The sequence below is a fragment of the Arachis hypogaea genome, chromosome 16 (genome assembly GCF_003086295.3).
Source record: "Arachis hypogaea cultivar Tifrunner chromosome 16, arahy.Tifrunner.gnm2.J5K5, whole genome shotgun sequence".
NCBI classification, from domain to species: Eukaryota; Viridiplantae; Streptophyta; class Magnoliopsida; order Fabales; family Fabaceae; genus Arachis; species Arachis hypogaea.
Genome location: NC_092051.1, coordinates 115,591,450 through 115,607,485, shown reverse-complemented (window position 1 = coordinate 115,607,485; position 16,036 = coordinate 115,591,450). Strand labels below are relative to the sequence as shown.

Sequence of the window (16,036 nt, the reverse complement as noted above, 5' to 3'; positions counted from 1 at the left end):
AGCTAGATTGATGGCGACATTCATGAGAATCTGGAAAGTCTAAACCTTGTCTGTGGTATTCTGAGTAGGATTTTGGGATTGAATGACTGTGACGAACTTCAAACTCGCGAGTGCTGGGCGTAGTGACAGACGCAAAAGGAGGGTGAATCCTATTCCAGTATGATCGAGAACCTCAGATGATTAGCCGTGCTATGACAGAGCATTTGGACCATTTTCACAAGAGGATGGGATGCAGCCATTGATAAGGGTGATGCCTCCAGACGATTAGCCATGCAGTGACAGCGCATCGGACCATTTTCCAGAGAGGATAAAAAGTAGCCATTGACAACAGTGATGTCCTTACATAAAGCCAGCCATGGAAAGGAGTAAGATTGATTGGATGAAGACAGCAGGAAAGCAGAGGTTCAGAGGGACGAACGCATCTCCATACACTTATCTGAAATTCTCACCAATGATATACATAAGTATCTCTATCTTTATTTTCTGTTTATTTATTAGTATTTTTGAAAACTCCATAACTATTTGATATCCGCCTGACTGAGATTTACAAGGTGACCATAGCTTGCTTCAAGCCGACAATCTCCGTGGGATCGACCCTTACTCACGTAAGGTTTATTACGTGGACGACCCAGTGCACTTGCTGGTTAGTTGTATCGAAGTTGTGAATGAAAAAAACAATTTATTAAGACGTGCGTACAGAGTTTTTGACGCCATTGCCTGAGATCACAATTTCGTGCACCAAGTTTTTGGCGCCGTTGCCGGGGATTGTTCGAGTTTGGACAACTGACGGTTCATCTTGTTGCTCAGATTGGGTAATTTTCTTCTTATTTTATTTTCAAAAAGTTTTCAAAATTTTTTCAAAAATCTTTCAAAAATTTCTCCTTTGTTTTCGAAAAATTTTTAAAATAAATGTTTTCAAAAATATATTTTTCTTCAGAATTTTTAAGAATGAATTCTAGAGTTTCATGAAGCATGTTGAAGCCTGGCTGGCTGTAAAGCCATGTCTAATTCTTTTGGATAGGGACTTCCAACCATCAGCATAGAGGCAAGTCAATTGGGATGTCAGTCGTGGCATGTCTAAGTTACATACTAAAGCTTGGCTGGCTATTAAGCCATGCCTAACCCTCAGATTGGAGCTTTAGAATAAGAATGCAAGATTCCTGGAATTCATATTAAAAATTTTGGAATCCTTATTTTTATTTTTCAAATTTTCGAAAAAAAAATCCAAAAAAATCATAAAATCATAAAAATCAAAAATATTTTGTGTTTATTGTTTGAGTCTTGAGCCAAATTTTTAAGTTTGGTGTCAATTGCATACTCATCTTGCATTTTTCGAAAATTGCATTCATGCATTGCATTCATCATGATCTTCAAGTTGTTCTTGGTAAGTCTTCTTGTTTGATCTTGATGTTTTCCTGTTTTGTATCTTTTGTTGTTTTTCATATGCATTTTTGCATTCATAGTGTCTGAACATGAAAGATTTCTAAGTTTGGTGTCTTGCATGTTTTCTTTGCATATAAAATTTTCAAAAATAAGTTCTTGATGTTCATCTTGATCTTCATAATGTTCTTGGTGTTCATGTTGACATTCATAGCATTCTTGCATGCATTCATTGTTTTGATCCAAAATTTTCATGCATTGCATCATTTTCATGTTTTTCCCTCTCATCATTGAAAATTCAAAATTCAAAAAAATTATCTTTCCCTTTTTCTCTCTTAAAATTTCGAAAATTTGGATTGACTTTTTCAAAACTTTTTAAAATTTAGTTGTTTCTTATGAGTCAAATCAAATTTTCAATTTAAAAATTTTATCTTTTTCAAAATCTTTTTCAAAAATCAAATCTTTTTCATTTTTCTTAATTTTATCTCATAATTTTCGAAAATATCATCATCAATTAATGTTTTGATTCAAAAATTTCAAGTTTGTTACTTGTTAAGAAAGATTCAAACTTTAAGTTCTAGAATCATATCTTGTGATTTCTTGTGAATCAAGTCATTAATTGTGATTTTAAAAAAAAATCAAATCTTTTTCAAAACAATTTCAATCATATCTTTTCAAAAATATCTTCTTATCTTATCTTTTTCAAAAATTTGATTTCAAAATATCTTTTCTAACTTCTTAACTTCTTATCTTTTCAAAATTGATTTTCAAATTTGTTTCAACTAACTAACTAACTTTTTGTTTGTTTCTTATCTTTTTCAAAACTACATAACTAACCCTCTCTCTCTAATTTTCGAAAATATCTCCCTCTTTTTCAAAAATTCTTTTTAATTAACTAATTATTTTAATTTTTTATTTTAATTTTATTCCTAAATTTCGAAAATTACTAACCTTTTTCAAAAATAATTTTCGAAAATTCTCTCTCTCTTTCTCTGAGTTCAGATTTTCTCTTCTTCTTTCCTTCTACTCACATAAGGGAACCTCTATACCTGGGTAAAAAAGGATCCCTATTATTATTTTTCTGTTCCCTCCTTTTTCATATGAGCAGGAGCAAGGACAAGAACATTCTTGTTGAAGCAGATCCAGAACCTAAAAGGACTCTGAAGAGGAAACTAAGAGAAGCTAAATTACAACAATCCAGCAAGCACCTTTCAGAAATTTTCGAACAGGAAGAGGAAATGGCAGCCGAAAATAATAATAATGCAAGGAGGATGCTTGGTGACTTTACTGCACCTAATTCCAATTTACATGGAAGAAGCATCTCCATTCCTGCCATTGGAGCAAACAATTTTGAGCTGAAACCTCAATTAGTTTCTCTGATGCAGCAGAACTGCAAGTTCCATGGACTTCCATTTGAAGATCCTTTTCAGTTCTTAACTGAATTTTTGCAGATCTGTGATACTGTTAAGACTAATGGAGTAGATCCTGAAGTCTACAGGCTCATTGGTGCACAAAATTGTTATTCTCTTACAATTTCGCACGCATGACCAGCAAGTGCACTGGGTCGTCCAAGTAATACCTTACGTGAGTAAGGGTCGAATCCCACGGAGATTGTTGGTTTGAAGCAATCTATGGTTATCTTGTAAATCTTAGTCAGGAAGTCAATTATGTTTATCAATTGAATTGTGAGTAACCAGTAGAGCATAAATTAAAAGTTACTTGTTGTGCAGTAATGGAGAATATGTTGGAGTTTTGGAGATGCTTTGTCCTCTGAATCTCTGCTTTCCTCTGTCTTCTGATTCACGCACGCACGTCCTCCTATGGCAAGCTGTGTGTTGGTGGATCACCGTTGTCAATGGCTACCTTCCATCCTTCCAGTGAAAACTACGCTCACGCGCTCTGTCACAGCACGGCTAATCACCGGTTGGTTCTCGATCCGGTTGGAATAGGATTTACTATCCTTTTGCGTCTGTCACTAACGCCCAGCCTTCAGGAGTTTGAAGCTCGTCACAGTCATTCAATCATTGAATCCTACTCGGAATACCACGGACAAGGTTTAGACTTTCCGGATTCTCATGAATGCCGCCATCAGTTCTAGCTTATACCACGGAGATTCTGATTAAGGAATCTAAGAGATACTCATTCAATCGGATATAGAACGGAGGTGGTTGTCAATCACACGTTCGTGGTTTGAGGAAGGTGATGAATGTCACGGATCATCACCTTCATCACAGTTAAGCGCGAATGAACATCTTAGATAGGAACAAGCGTGTTTGAATGGAAAACAGAAATACTTGCATTAATTCATTGAGACACAGCAGAGCTCCTCACCCACAACAATGGGGTTTAGAGACTCATGCCGTCAGAGAATACAAAGTGTAGATCTGAATTGTCATGAGATACAAAATAAGTCTCTAAAAGTTGTTTAAATACTAAACCAGTAGCCTAGGGTTACAAAGTATGAGTGGACTATGATGGATGATGCAGAGATCCACTTCTGGGGCCCACTTGGTGTGCTGGGGCCCACTTGGTGTATGCTGGGGCTGAGACTTTAAGCAATTCACGTGCAGAGGCCATTTGTGGAGTTGAACGCCAGTTTTTATGCCAGTTTGGGCGTTCAACTCCAGTTTTTGATCCTTTTCTGGCGCTGGACGCCAGAATTGGGCAGAGAACTGGCGTTGAACGCCAGTTTACGTCGTCTATCCTTGTGCAAAGTATGAACTATTATATATTTCTGGAAAGCCCTGGATGTCTACTTTCCAATGCAATTGGAAGCATGCCATTTCGAGTTCTGTAGCTCCAGAAAATCCAATTTGAGTACAGGGAGGTCAGAATCCAACAGCATTAGCAGTCCTTTTTTAGCCTGAATCAGATTTTTGCTCAGCTCCTTCAATTTTAGCCAGAAAAATACCTGAAATTACAGAAAAACACACAACTCATAGTAAAGTCCAGAAATATAAATTTTTCCTAAAAACTACTAGAAATAGACTAAAAACTAACTAAAACATACTCTAAACTATATGAAATTATCCCCAAAAAGCGTATAAAATATCCGCTCATCACAACACCAAACTTAAACTGTTGCTTGTCCTCAAGCAACTAGACAAATAAAATAGAAGACTAATAGGTTGAGAAGCAATAATATCTCAGAGTTTTGATTGAAGCTCAGATTCTAATTAGATGAGCGGGACTAGTAGCTTTTTGCTTCTGAACAGTTTTGGCATCTCACTTTATCCATTGAAGCTCAGAGTGATTGGCATCTATAGGAACTCATAATTCAGATAGTGTTATTGATTCTCTTAGTTCAGTGTGATGATTCTTGAACACAGCTTCTTTATGAGTCTTGGCCGTGGCCCTAAGCACTTTGTTTTCCAGTATTACTACCGGATACATAAATGCCACAGACACATAACTGGGTGAACCTTTTCAGATTGTGACTCAGCTTTGCTAAAGTCCCCAATTAGAGGTGTCCAGAGTTCTTAAGCACACTCTTCTTTTTGCTTTGGACCTTGACTTTAACCGCTCAGTCTCAAGTTTTCACTTGACACCTGCACGCCACAAGCACATGGTTAGGGACAGCTTGGTTTAGCCGCTTAGACCAGGATTTCAGTCCTTTAGGCCCTCCTATCCACTGATGCTCAAAGCCTTGGGATCCTTTTTAATTGCCCTTGCCTTTTGGTTTTTAAGGGTTATTGGCTTTTTCTGCTTTTTTTTTTCCTGCAAGCTTTGTTCCTTGCTGCTTTTTCTTGCTTCAAGAATCATTTTTATGATTTTTTAGATTATCAATAACATGTCTCATGTTCATTATTCTTTCAAGAGCCAACATATTTAACAGTCTTAAACAACAAATTCAAAAGACATATGCACTGTTCAAGCATTCATTCAGAAGACAGAAAGCATTGCCACCACAATTAACCAATTAGAATTTGTTTTATTTAAACTCGAAATTTTATTGCTTCTTATTCAAAAGATCTACTATTTTATTCATGTTTAATGATGATGAGAAAAATAAACTCTAGCTTAATTGGAGATAAAATCAAAATAGATACTAATTACTACTATATGACTTCTAAGGCACTTTTATAAGGACACTGTCACAGAGTTAAGGCAGAAATTGGAAATTAACAACCTTTATTCTGGGGGTATGGGAGTTCCTCTGATCCTTGGGAGGCTTGGTATCATAGAAGATTTTTGGCGCTTCAGTTCCCTTAAGTCACGTCCCTGCTCCTCTTGTTCTTTAAGCATATGGGTCAGCATTTGACTGTGTTCCTTCTGTTGTTTTATTATTTGCTCCATAGCTTCCTGTATCTTGGTGACAGACGTCTCAAGATATTCCCAATATTCCGCTTGAGGAATCTCTGGGAGGAATTCCTGTGCTCTCTTCTTGATATGTTCCTCCTGTGCTTGTTGTCTCTCCATTGATGCTTTGGTGATTGACTTTTCAATTAGGATATATTCAGTTATTCCCATCTTGACTCCAGCATCCTTGCAGAGCAGAGAAATCATGCTTGGATAAGCCAACCTGGCCTCTCTTGAATTTTTGTTAGCAATCTTATAGAGCTCTGTTGAAATCAGCTGATGAACCTCCACTTCCTTTCCCATCATGATGCAATGAATCATCACTGCTCTTTTAACTGTGACTTCAGAACGGTTGCTGGTGGGCAACAGAGAACGCCCAATGAAGTCCAGCCATCCTCTGGCAACTGGTTTGAGATCCTCCCTCTTGAGTTGATTTGGGACGCCCTTTGTGTTGGTGGTCCACCTGGCTCCAGGGATACAGATGTCCTCTAGAATCTTATCCAGGCCAATGTCTGCTCTCATCATCCTCCTGTTGAAGGAGTCTGGATCATCTTTTAGCTGAGGTAGCTTTAGTATCTCTCTGATCTTGTCAGGGGTGGTATGAACAATTTTTCCCCTGACCATGGTCCGAAATTCGTAGCAGGCTGTTCCAGATAGTCTTTGCTTGTCAGTCTGCCACATATTAGCATAGAACTCCTGGACCATGTTCCTTCCTACTTTCGTTTCAGGATTAGCTAGGACTTCCCAGTTCCTGATTCGAATTTGCTCCTGGATCTCCGGATATTCATCTTCTTTCAGATCGAATCTCACTTCCGGGATCACTGATCTCAGACCCATTACTTTAAGATAATGGTCTGAATGTTCTTTAGATAAGAACTTCCCTTGATTCCAAAGTGGTTTTGGAACGCTCTCTTTCTTGCCTCTTGGAGTGGATTGTTTTCCTTTGGGAGCCATGATCTTAGTGATCTCAGATAAACACACCAAACTTAGAGGTTTGCTTGTCCTCAAGCAAAAGAAAAGAAAGGAGAGGGATAGAAAGAGATCGAGGTGCACTTGTTGATGGAGGAGGGGGGAGGCCGAACCCAATTTAAAGGGGTGGGGGGTGGATTTTTGAAAAATTGGAAGAGATAAGATAAAAAGATTGAGTTGAAAAAGATAAGATAGAAGATATAGTTTGATTTTGAAAAGATAGGAAAGATTTTTGAAAAAGATAAATCTGGGTTTTTGAAAAAGATAATATGAAAAAGATATTGAAAAGATTTTAGAGTGAAAAAGATAAGATAGAAGATATAGTTTGATTTTGAAAAGATATGATAGATTTTTGAAAAAGATAAGTCTAAATTTTGAAAAAGATAATATGGATATTTGAAAAAGATATGGATTAGTTGAAAAGATTTTTGAGTGAAAAAGATAGATTTGTTTTCAGAAAAGATTTTGAAAAGAGTGGGATTGAATTTAGAAAGATGGATTTTTAGAAATTAGGGATTTTAGAAACCAGGGTTCTTGATATGTTCATGTAAAAATCATGCATTGAAGCATAAAATTTGAAATTAAAATGGAAATACGTGTGGGATTACTGGATTTGGCTCCTCCCTGTCCTCCTGGCGTTTGAACGCCCAAACGCTGCCTGTTTTGGGCGTTCAGCGCCCAAATGCTGATCTCCTGGGCGTTCAGCGCCCAGTTGCTGCCATTCCTGGCGTTCAACACCCAGTGGGTGGCCATTTCTGGCGTTGAACGCCCAAATGCTGCCATTACTGGCGTTCAGCGCCCAGTGGATGCCCATTTTGGGCGCTGAACGCCCAAAATGCCCCTTTACTGGCGTTTTCTTGCCATTGCGCTCTTTTACTCTGTTTTGTGTGCCGAGGTCTTCTGTAAATGATTATTTACTTTGTTGTCAATGAACTCTATATAAAAAATAAAGATAGAAATAGGGCAAAATGCTTAGAGGATTGTTGCCCCATGGCTGGGTTGCCTCCCAGCAAGCGCTTCTTTATTGTCTTTAGCTGGACCTTGCTGAGCTTTTAATCTAGCTTCAGCTTTGAGCATTCTTGCTCAGTGTTGCCTTCAAGATAATGCTTGATTCTCTGTCCATTGACAATGAACTTCTTATCAGAATCAATATCTTGAAGCTCCACATAACCATATGGTGACACACTTGTAATCACGTATGGTCCCCTCCACCGGGATTTCAGTTTCCCGGGGAATAGCCTGAGTCTAGAGTTAAACAACAGGACCTTTTGTCCTGGTTCAAAGATTCTAGATGACAGCTTTCTGTCATGCCATTTTTTTTATTTTTCTTTATAAAGCTTGGCATTTTCGAAAGCTGTGAATCTGAATTCCTCTAGCTCATTTAGCTGGAGCAATCGTTTTTCTCCTGCTAATTTGGCATCTAAGTTTAGGAATCTGGTTGCCCAGTAGGCCTTATGTTCCAGTTCCACGGGCAAGTGGCATGCCTTACCATACACGAGTTGGTATGGAGAGGTCCCTATAGGGGTCTTGAATGCTGTTCTGTAAGCCCACAGAGCATCATCCAAGCTCCTTGCCCAATCCTTTCTACGGGTATTTACTGTCCGTTCCAGGATTCTCTTTAATTCTCTGTTAGAGACTTCAGCTTGCCCGTTGGTTTGTGGATGATATGGAGTGGCCACTTTGTGGCGAATTCCATACCGAACCATGGCAGAGTAAAGCTGTTTATTGCAGAAGTGAATGCCCCCATCACTGATTAACACTCTAGGGACACCAAACCTGCTAAAGATATGTTTCTGGAGGAACTTCAGCACTGTTTTAGTATCATTGGTGGGTGTGGCAATAGCCTCAACCCATTTTGATACATAGTCAACTGCCACCAGAATATAAGTGTTTGAGTATGATGGTGGGAAAGGTCCCATGAAGTCAATTCCCCATACATCAAACAACTCTATTTCCAAGATTCCTTGTTGAGGCATGGCGTAACCATGAGGCAGATTACCAGCTCTTTGGCAACTGTCACAATTACGTACAAACTCTCGGGAATCTTTATAGAGTGTGGGCCAATAGAAGCCACATTGGAGAACCTTGGTGGCTGTTCGCTCACCTCCGAAATGGCCTCCAAATTGAGATCCATGGCAATGCCATAGGATTCTCTGTGCTTCCTCTCTGGGGACACACCTACGGATAATTCCGTCTGCACATCTCTTAAAGAGATAGGCCTCATCCCACAAGTAGTACTTTGCATCAGTAATTAGTTTCTTTTTTTGTATTCTATTGTACTCCTTGGGTATGAACCTTGCAGCTTTATAGTTTGCAATATCGGCAAACCATGGTGCTTCCTGAATGGCAAATAGATGCTCATCAGGGAACGTCTCAGAGATCTCAAGGAAGGGGAGGGACGTCCCTTCCACTGGCTCTATCCGGGACAGATGATCAGCTACTTGGTTCTCTGTCCCTTTTCTGTCTCTTATTTCTATATCAAACTCTTGCAGAAGCAATACCCATCTGATGAGCCTGGGTTTTGAATCCTGCTTTGTGAGTAGATATTTGAGAGCAGCATGGTCAGTATACACAATCACTTTTGATCCTACTAAGTATGATCTGAACTTGTCAATGGCGTAAACCACTGCAAGTAGTTCTTTTTCTGTGGTTGTGTAATTTTTCTGGGCATCATTTAGAACGCGACTGGCATAATAAATGACATGCAGAAGCTTGTCATGCCTCTGTCCCAATACTGCACCAATGGCATGATCACTGGCATCACACATTAACTCAAATGGCAATGTCCAGTCTGGTGCAGAAATGACTGGTGCTGTGACCAGCTTAGCTTTCAGCGTTTCAAACGCCTGCAGGCATGCTGTGTCAAACACAAATGGCGTGTCAGCAGCTAGCAGGTTGCTTAGAGGTTTTGCGATTTTTGAAAAATCCTTTATAAACCTCCTATAGAATCCTGCATGCCCCAGAAAGCTTCTGATTGCCTTAACATTGGCAGGTGGTGGTAATTTTTCAATTACCTCTATTTTTGCTTGATCCACCTCTATTCCCTTGTTTGAGATTTTATGCCCAAGAACAATTCCTTCAGTCACCATGAAGTGACACTTTTCCCAGTTTAAAACTAGGTTGGTTTCTTTGCATCTTTTCAGAACAAGTTTCAGGTGATCAAGACAGGAGCTGAATGAGTCTCCATATACTAAGAAGTCATCCATGAAGACTTCCAGAAATTTTTCCACCATGTCAGAGAAAATAGAGAGCATGCATCTCTGGAAGGTTGCAGGCGCATTACATAGCCCAAATGGCATCCTTCTATAAGCAAACACTCCAGATGGACATGTGAATGCTGTTTTCTCTTGATCCTGGGGATCCACTACAATCTGGTTATAGCCTGAATAGCCATCCAAAAAGCAGTAATAATCATGACCTGCTAGTCTCTCTAGCATCTGGTCTATGAATGGTAAAGGAAAATGATCCTTTCTGGTGGCTGTATTGAGCCTTCTGTAGTCAATACACATGCGCCACCCTGTAACTGTTCTTGTAGGAACCAGTTCATTTTTTTTCATTATGAATCACTGTCATGCCTCCCTTTTTTGGGACGACTTGAACAGGGCTCACCCAGGGGCTATCAGAAATGGGATAAATAATCCCAGCCTCTAGTAATTTGGTGACCTCTTTCTGCACCACTTCCTTCATGGCTGGATTTAGCCGCCTCTGTGGTTGAACCACTGGTTTGGCATTATCCTCCAATAGGATTTTATGCATGCATCTAGCTGGGCTTATGCCCTTAAGGTCACCTATGGACCACCCAAGAGCTGTCTTGTGTGTCCTTAGCACTTGAATAAGTGCTTCCTCTTCCTGTGAATTTAAAGCAGAGCTTATGATCACTGGAAAGGTGTCACCTTCTCCTAGAAATGCATATTTCAAGGATGGTGGCAGTGGCTTGAGCTCTGGTTTAGGAGGTTTTTCCTCTTTCAGAAGAAAGTTCAGAGGCTCTTTCATGTCCCCTGATTCCTACAAATCAGGCTGAACATCTTTAAAGATGTCTTCCAACTCTGATTCGAGACTCTCAGCCATGTTGATCTCTTCTACCAAAGAGTCAATAAGGTCAACTTTCATGCAGTCTGTTGATGTGTCTGGATGCTGCATGGCTTTGACAGCGTTCAACTTGAACTCGTCATCGTTGACTCTCAGGGTTATTTCCCCCTGTTGGACGTCAATGAGGGATCGTCCAGTTGCTAGGAAGGGTCTTCCTAGAATGAGAGTAGCACTCTTGTGCTCCTCCATTTCCAGCACAACAAAGTCAGTGGGAAAGGCGAATGGCCCAACTCTGACAATCATGTCCTCAATCACGCCTGATGGGTATTTAGTGGAACCATTAGCAAGTTGGAGACATATCCGGGTTGGTTTAACTTCTTCAGTTAAGCCAAGCTTTCTGATAGTGGATGCAGGTATCAGGTTGATGCTTGCCCCAAGATCGCATAAAGCTGTCTTGGTGCAATCACCTTCTAATATGCATGGTATCAGAAAACTCCCAGGGTCTTTAAGCTTTTCAGGAAAGCTTTTCAGAATGACTGCACTGCATTCTTCAGTGAGGAGAACTCTTTCTGTTTCTCTCCACTCCTTTTTATGACTCAAGATCTCTTTCATGAACTTGGCATAAGAAGGTATTTGCTCAAGTGCCTCTGCAAATGGAATCTTTATTTCAAGAGTCCTTAGATAATCTGCAAAGCGAGCAAATTACTTATCCTGCTCCTCTTTCCGGAGTTTTTGAGGATAAGGTATCTTGGCTTTATATTCCTCAACCTTAGTGGTTAAAGAAGCCTTTTTAGAGGGGTTGTTATTAGCACTTGTGTGTGTCTGATCCCTCACTGGCAATTGAGTACCAGAGTCAGAAGCTGGAGTGACGTTAGACGCCAACTCACTGTCTGTTCCTGGCGCCTGAACGCCAGAAATGTGCCCATTTTGGGCGTTCAACGTTGGATTATGCCCCATTTGGGCGTTCAACGCCAGATTCTTGCCCATTTCTGGCGTTGAACGCCAATCCTGCCTTGTTTCTGGCGCTGAACGCCAGTTTTGGGCATGGTCTGGGCGTTCAGCGCCAACCTTCCACCCCTTTTCTGGCGTTTTAGTGCCAGAATTATTTTTTCCTGGGCTCTTACTGTCCTCAGGGGAATCTTTGGTGGGTCGCTCATTTCTTGAATTTTTGATGCCTTGAGGTGGGGTATTTAATGTTTTCCCACTTCTTAATTGAACTGCTTGGCATTCTTCTGCTATTTGCTTTGATAGCTGCTGCTTTGTTTGCTTAAACTGTTCGTCCATATGTATATTAGCTATCCTTGTCTCCTGTAACCTGTCTTTGAATTCAGCTAGCTGCTTTGTTAGAAAATCTAATTGCTGATTGAATTCAGCAGCTTGTTTTACAGTACTGAATTCAGCAGTTACTGTTTTAACCTCTTCATTCATGGAAGGGTTGCTGCTTAGATACAGATGCTGATTCCTGGCAACTGTATCAATGAGCTCTTGAGCTTCTTCAATGGTCTTTCTCATATGGATAGATCCACCAGCTGAGTAATCTAAAGACATCTGAGCTCCTTCTGCAAGCCCATAGTAGAAGATGTCTAACTGAACCCACTCTGAAAACATTTCAGAGGGGCATTTTCGTAGCATCTCTCTGTATCTCTCCCAGGCATCATAAAGAGATTCATTATCTCCTTGTTTAAAGCCTTGGATGTCCAGCCTTAGCTGTGTCATCCTTTTGGAGGGAAATATTGATTCAGGAATTTTTCTGTCCGCTGTTTCCATGTTCTTATGCTGGCCTTAGGTTGGTTATTTAACCACCTCTTGGCTTGATCTTTTACAGCAAATGGAAACAGTAATAGTCTGTAGACATCCTGATCTATTTCCTTATCATGTACTGTGTCAGCAATTTGTAAAAATTGTGCCAGAAACTCTGTAGGTTCTTCCTGTGGAAGACCGGAATACTGGCAACTTTGCTGCACCATGATAATGAGCTGAGGGTTCAACTCAAAGCTACTGACTCCAATGGAGGGTATGCAGATGCTACTCCCATATGAAGCAATAGAGGGGTTAAAATATGACCCCAGAGTCCTCCTGGACTGTTCATTTCCACTTATGTCCATGATGGATCTATGGATATAACTTGGACTGATTTACCTTTTTATTTATTTTATTTTATAAGAAGTAAATACTTAAATAAAATAAAATAACTAAAAAGAATTTGAATTTTGAAGTTAAGAAAAAATTTTTTTTTTCGTTTATATAAAAAAAATTAATTAGTTAATAAAATAAAAAAAAGAAATTTTTGAAAAAGAGGGAAGATATTTTCGAAAATTAGAGAGATGGAGAGTTAGTTAGGTAGTTTTGAAAAAGTTAAGAAACAAACAAAGAGTTAGTTAGTTAGTTGAAACAAATTTTGAAAAGATAAGAAGTTAGGAAGTTAGAAGGGATATTTTGAAAAGATATTTTTTTTTTTTTGAATTTAGTGAGGAGAGAGAAAAACAATAAGATAGTACAAGATTTAAAATTTTTAGATCTAATGCTCCTTGTTTTCGAAAAATTTGGAGGGAAAACACCAAGGAACACCAAACTTAAAAATTTTAAGATCAAGACACAAGGAAAACTCAAGAACACTTTGAAGACTCACAAGAACACAAGAACATGAAGAAAGAACACCAAACTTAAAATTTTTAGAAAACCAAACCAAAATTTTCGAAAATCAAAGGGAAATCAACAAGAAAACACCAAACTTAAAGTTTGGCACAAGATTTAATAAAAAATGTTTTTGAAAAAGAAGGTTTTGAAAAGAGTATAAAAGATTCTAACCCAATTACCAAGAACACAGATTAACGCTCTAGCCAAATGAGTTATGGGACCTTCAAAAATTTTAAGAAAGATTATTTTTGAAAACACCAAACTTAAAGTTTGGCACAGGATTTAATAGAGAAATTATTTTTGAAAAAGGTTTTTAAAAAATATGATAGCCAATTATCATGAACATAAACACCACGTTCTAAATAACTGAGCTATAAGTTTAAATTATTTTAACAAGGGATAAATAATAAAAGACTCTAAACCAAAAAAAAAAGAAAAATTTTTCCTAATCTAAGCAACAAAATAATCCGTCAGTTGTTCAAACACGAACAATCCCCGGCAACGGCGCCAAAAACTTGGTGCACGAAATTGTTATTCTCTTACAATTTCGCACGCATGACCAGCAAGTGCACTGGGTCGTCCAAGTAATACCTTACGTGAGTAAGGGTCGAATCCCACGGAGATTGTTGGTTTGAAGCAATCTATGGTTATCTTGTAAATCTTAGTCAGGAAGTCAATTATGTTTATCAATTGAATTGTGAGTAACCAGTAGAGCATAAATTAAAAGTTACTTGTTGTGCAGTAATGGAGAATATGTTGGAGTTTTGGAGATGCTTTGTCCTCTGAATCTCTGCTTTCCTCTGTCTTCTGATTCACGCACGCACGTCCTCCTATGGCAAGCTGTGTGTTGGTGGATCACCGTTGTCAATGGCTACCTTCCATCCTTCCAGTGAAAACTACGCTCACGCGCTCTGTCACAGCACGGCTAATCACCGGTTGGTTCTCGATCCGGTTGGAATAGGATTTACTATCCTTTTGCGTCTGTCACTAACGCCCAGCCTTTAGGAGTTTGAAGCTCGTCACAGTCATTCAATCATTGAATCCTACTCGGAATACCACGGACAAGGTTTAGACTTTCCGGATTCTCATGAATGCCGCCATCAGTTCTAGCTTATACCACGGAGATTCTGATTAAGGAATCTAAGAGATACTCATTCAATCGGATATAGAACGGAGGTGGTTGTCAATCACACGTTCGTGGTTTGAGGAAGGTGATGAATGTCACGGATCATCACCTTCATCACAGTTAAGCGCGAATGAACATCTTAGATAGGAACAAGCGTGTTTGAATGGAAAACAGAAATACTTGCATTAATTCATTGAGACACAGCAGAGCTCCTCACCCCCAACAATGGGGTTTAGAGACTCATGCCGTCAAGGAATACAAAGTGTAGATCTGAATTGTCATGAGATACAAAATAAGTCTCTAAAAGTTGTTTAAATACTAAACCAGTAGCCTAGGGTTACAAAGTATGAGTGGACTATGATGGATGATGCAGAGATCCACTTCTGGGGCCCACTTGGTGTGCTGGGGCCCACTTGGTGTGTGCTGGGGCTGAGACTTTAAGCAATTCACGTGCAGAGGCCATTTGTGGAGTTGAACGCCAGTTTTTATGCCAGTTTGGGCATTCAACTCCAGTTTTTTATCCTTTTCTGGCGCTGGACGCCAGAATTGGGCAGAGAACTGGCGTTGAACGCCAGTTTATGTCATCTATCCTTGTGCAAAGTATGGACTATTATATATTTCTGGAAAGCCCTGGATGTCTAATTTCCAATGCAATTGGAAGCATGCCATTTCGAGTTCTGTAGCTCCAGAAAATCCAATTTGAGTGCAGGGAGGTCAGAATCCAACAGCATTAGCAGTCCTTTTTCAGCCTGAATCAGATTTTTGCTCAGCTCCTTCAATTTCAGCCAGAAAAATACCTGAAATTACAAAAAAACACACAACTCATAGTAAAGTCCAGAAATATAAATTTTTCCTAAAAACTACTAGAAATAGACTAAAAACTAACTAAAACATACTCTAAACTATATGAAATTATCCCCAAAAAGCGTATAAAATATCCGCTCATCACTCATGCTTTTCCCTTTTGCTGTAAGAGACAGAGCTAGAATATGGTTGGACTCTCAACCTAAGAATAGCCTGAACTCTTGGGATAAGCTGGTCAAGGCTTTCTTAGCCAAGTTCTTTCCTCCTCAAAAGCTTAGTAAGCTTAGAGTGGATGTTCAAACCTTCAGACAGAAAGAAGGTGAATCCCTCTATGAAGCTTGGGAGAGATACAAGGAACTGACCAAAAAGTGTCCTTCTGACATGCTTTCAGAATGGACCATCCTGGATATATTCTATGATGGTCTGTCTGAATTAGCTAAGATGTCATTGGATACTTCTGCAGGTGGATCCATTCACCTAAAGAAAATGCCTGCAGAAGCTCAAGAACTCATTGACATGGTTGCTAATAACCAGTTCATGTACACTTCTGAGAGGAATCCTGTGAGTAATGGGACGCCTCAGAAGAAGGGAGTTCTTGAAATTGATACTCTGAATGCCATATTGGCTCAAAACAAACTATTGACTCAGCAAGTCAATATGATTTCTCAGAGTCTGAATAGAATGCAAGCTGCATCCAACAGTACTCAAGAGGCATCTTCTGAAGAAGAAGCTTATGATCCTGAGAATCCTGCAATTGCAGAGGTGAATTACATGGGTGAACCTTATGGAAAC

At 39.3% G+C, this 16,036-nt stretch overlaps 1 non-coding gene across 1 annotated transcript; it reads right to left on the bottom strand.

The window, feature by feature from the left end:
- Positions 1-15,523: 15,523 nt before the first annotated feature.
- Positions 15,524-15,631, bottom strand: LOC112760073 (small nucleolar RNA R71). The gene has a single exon (XR_003180529.1). It is a non-coding gene; the product is annotated as a small nucleolar RNA R71 (small nucleolar RNA).
- Between the last annotated feature and the right edge of the window lie 405 nt (positions 15,632-16,036).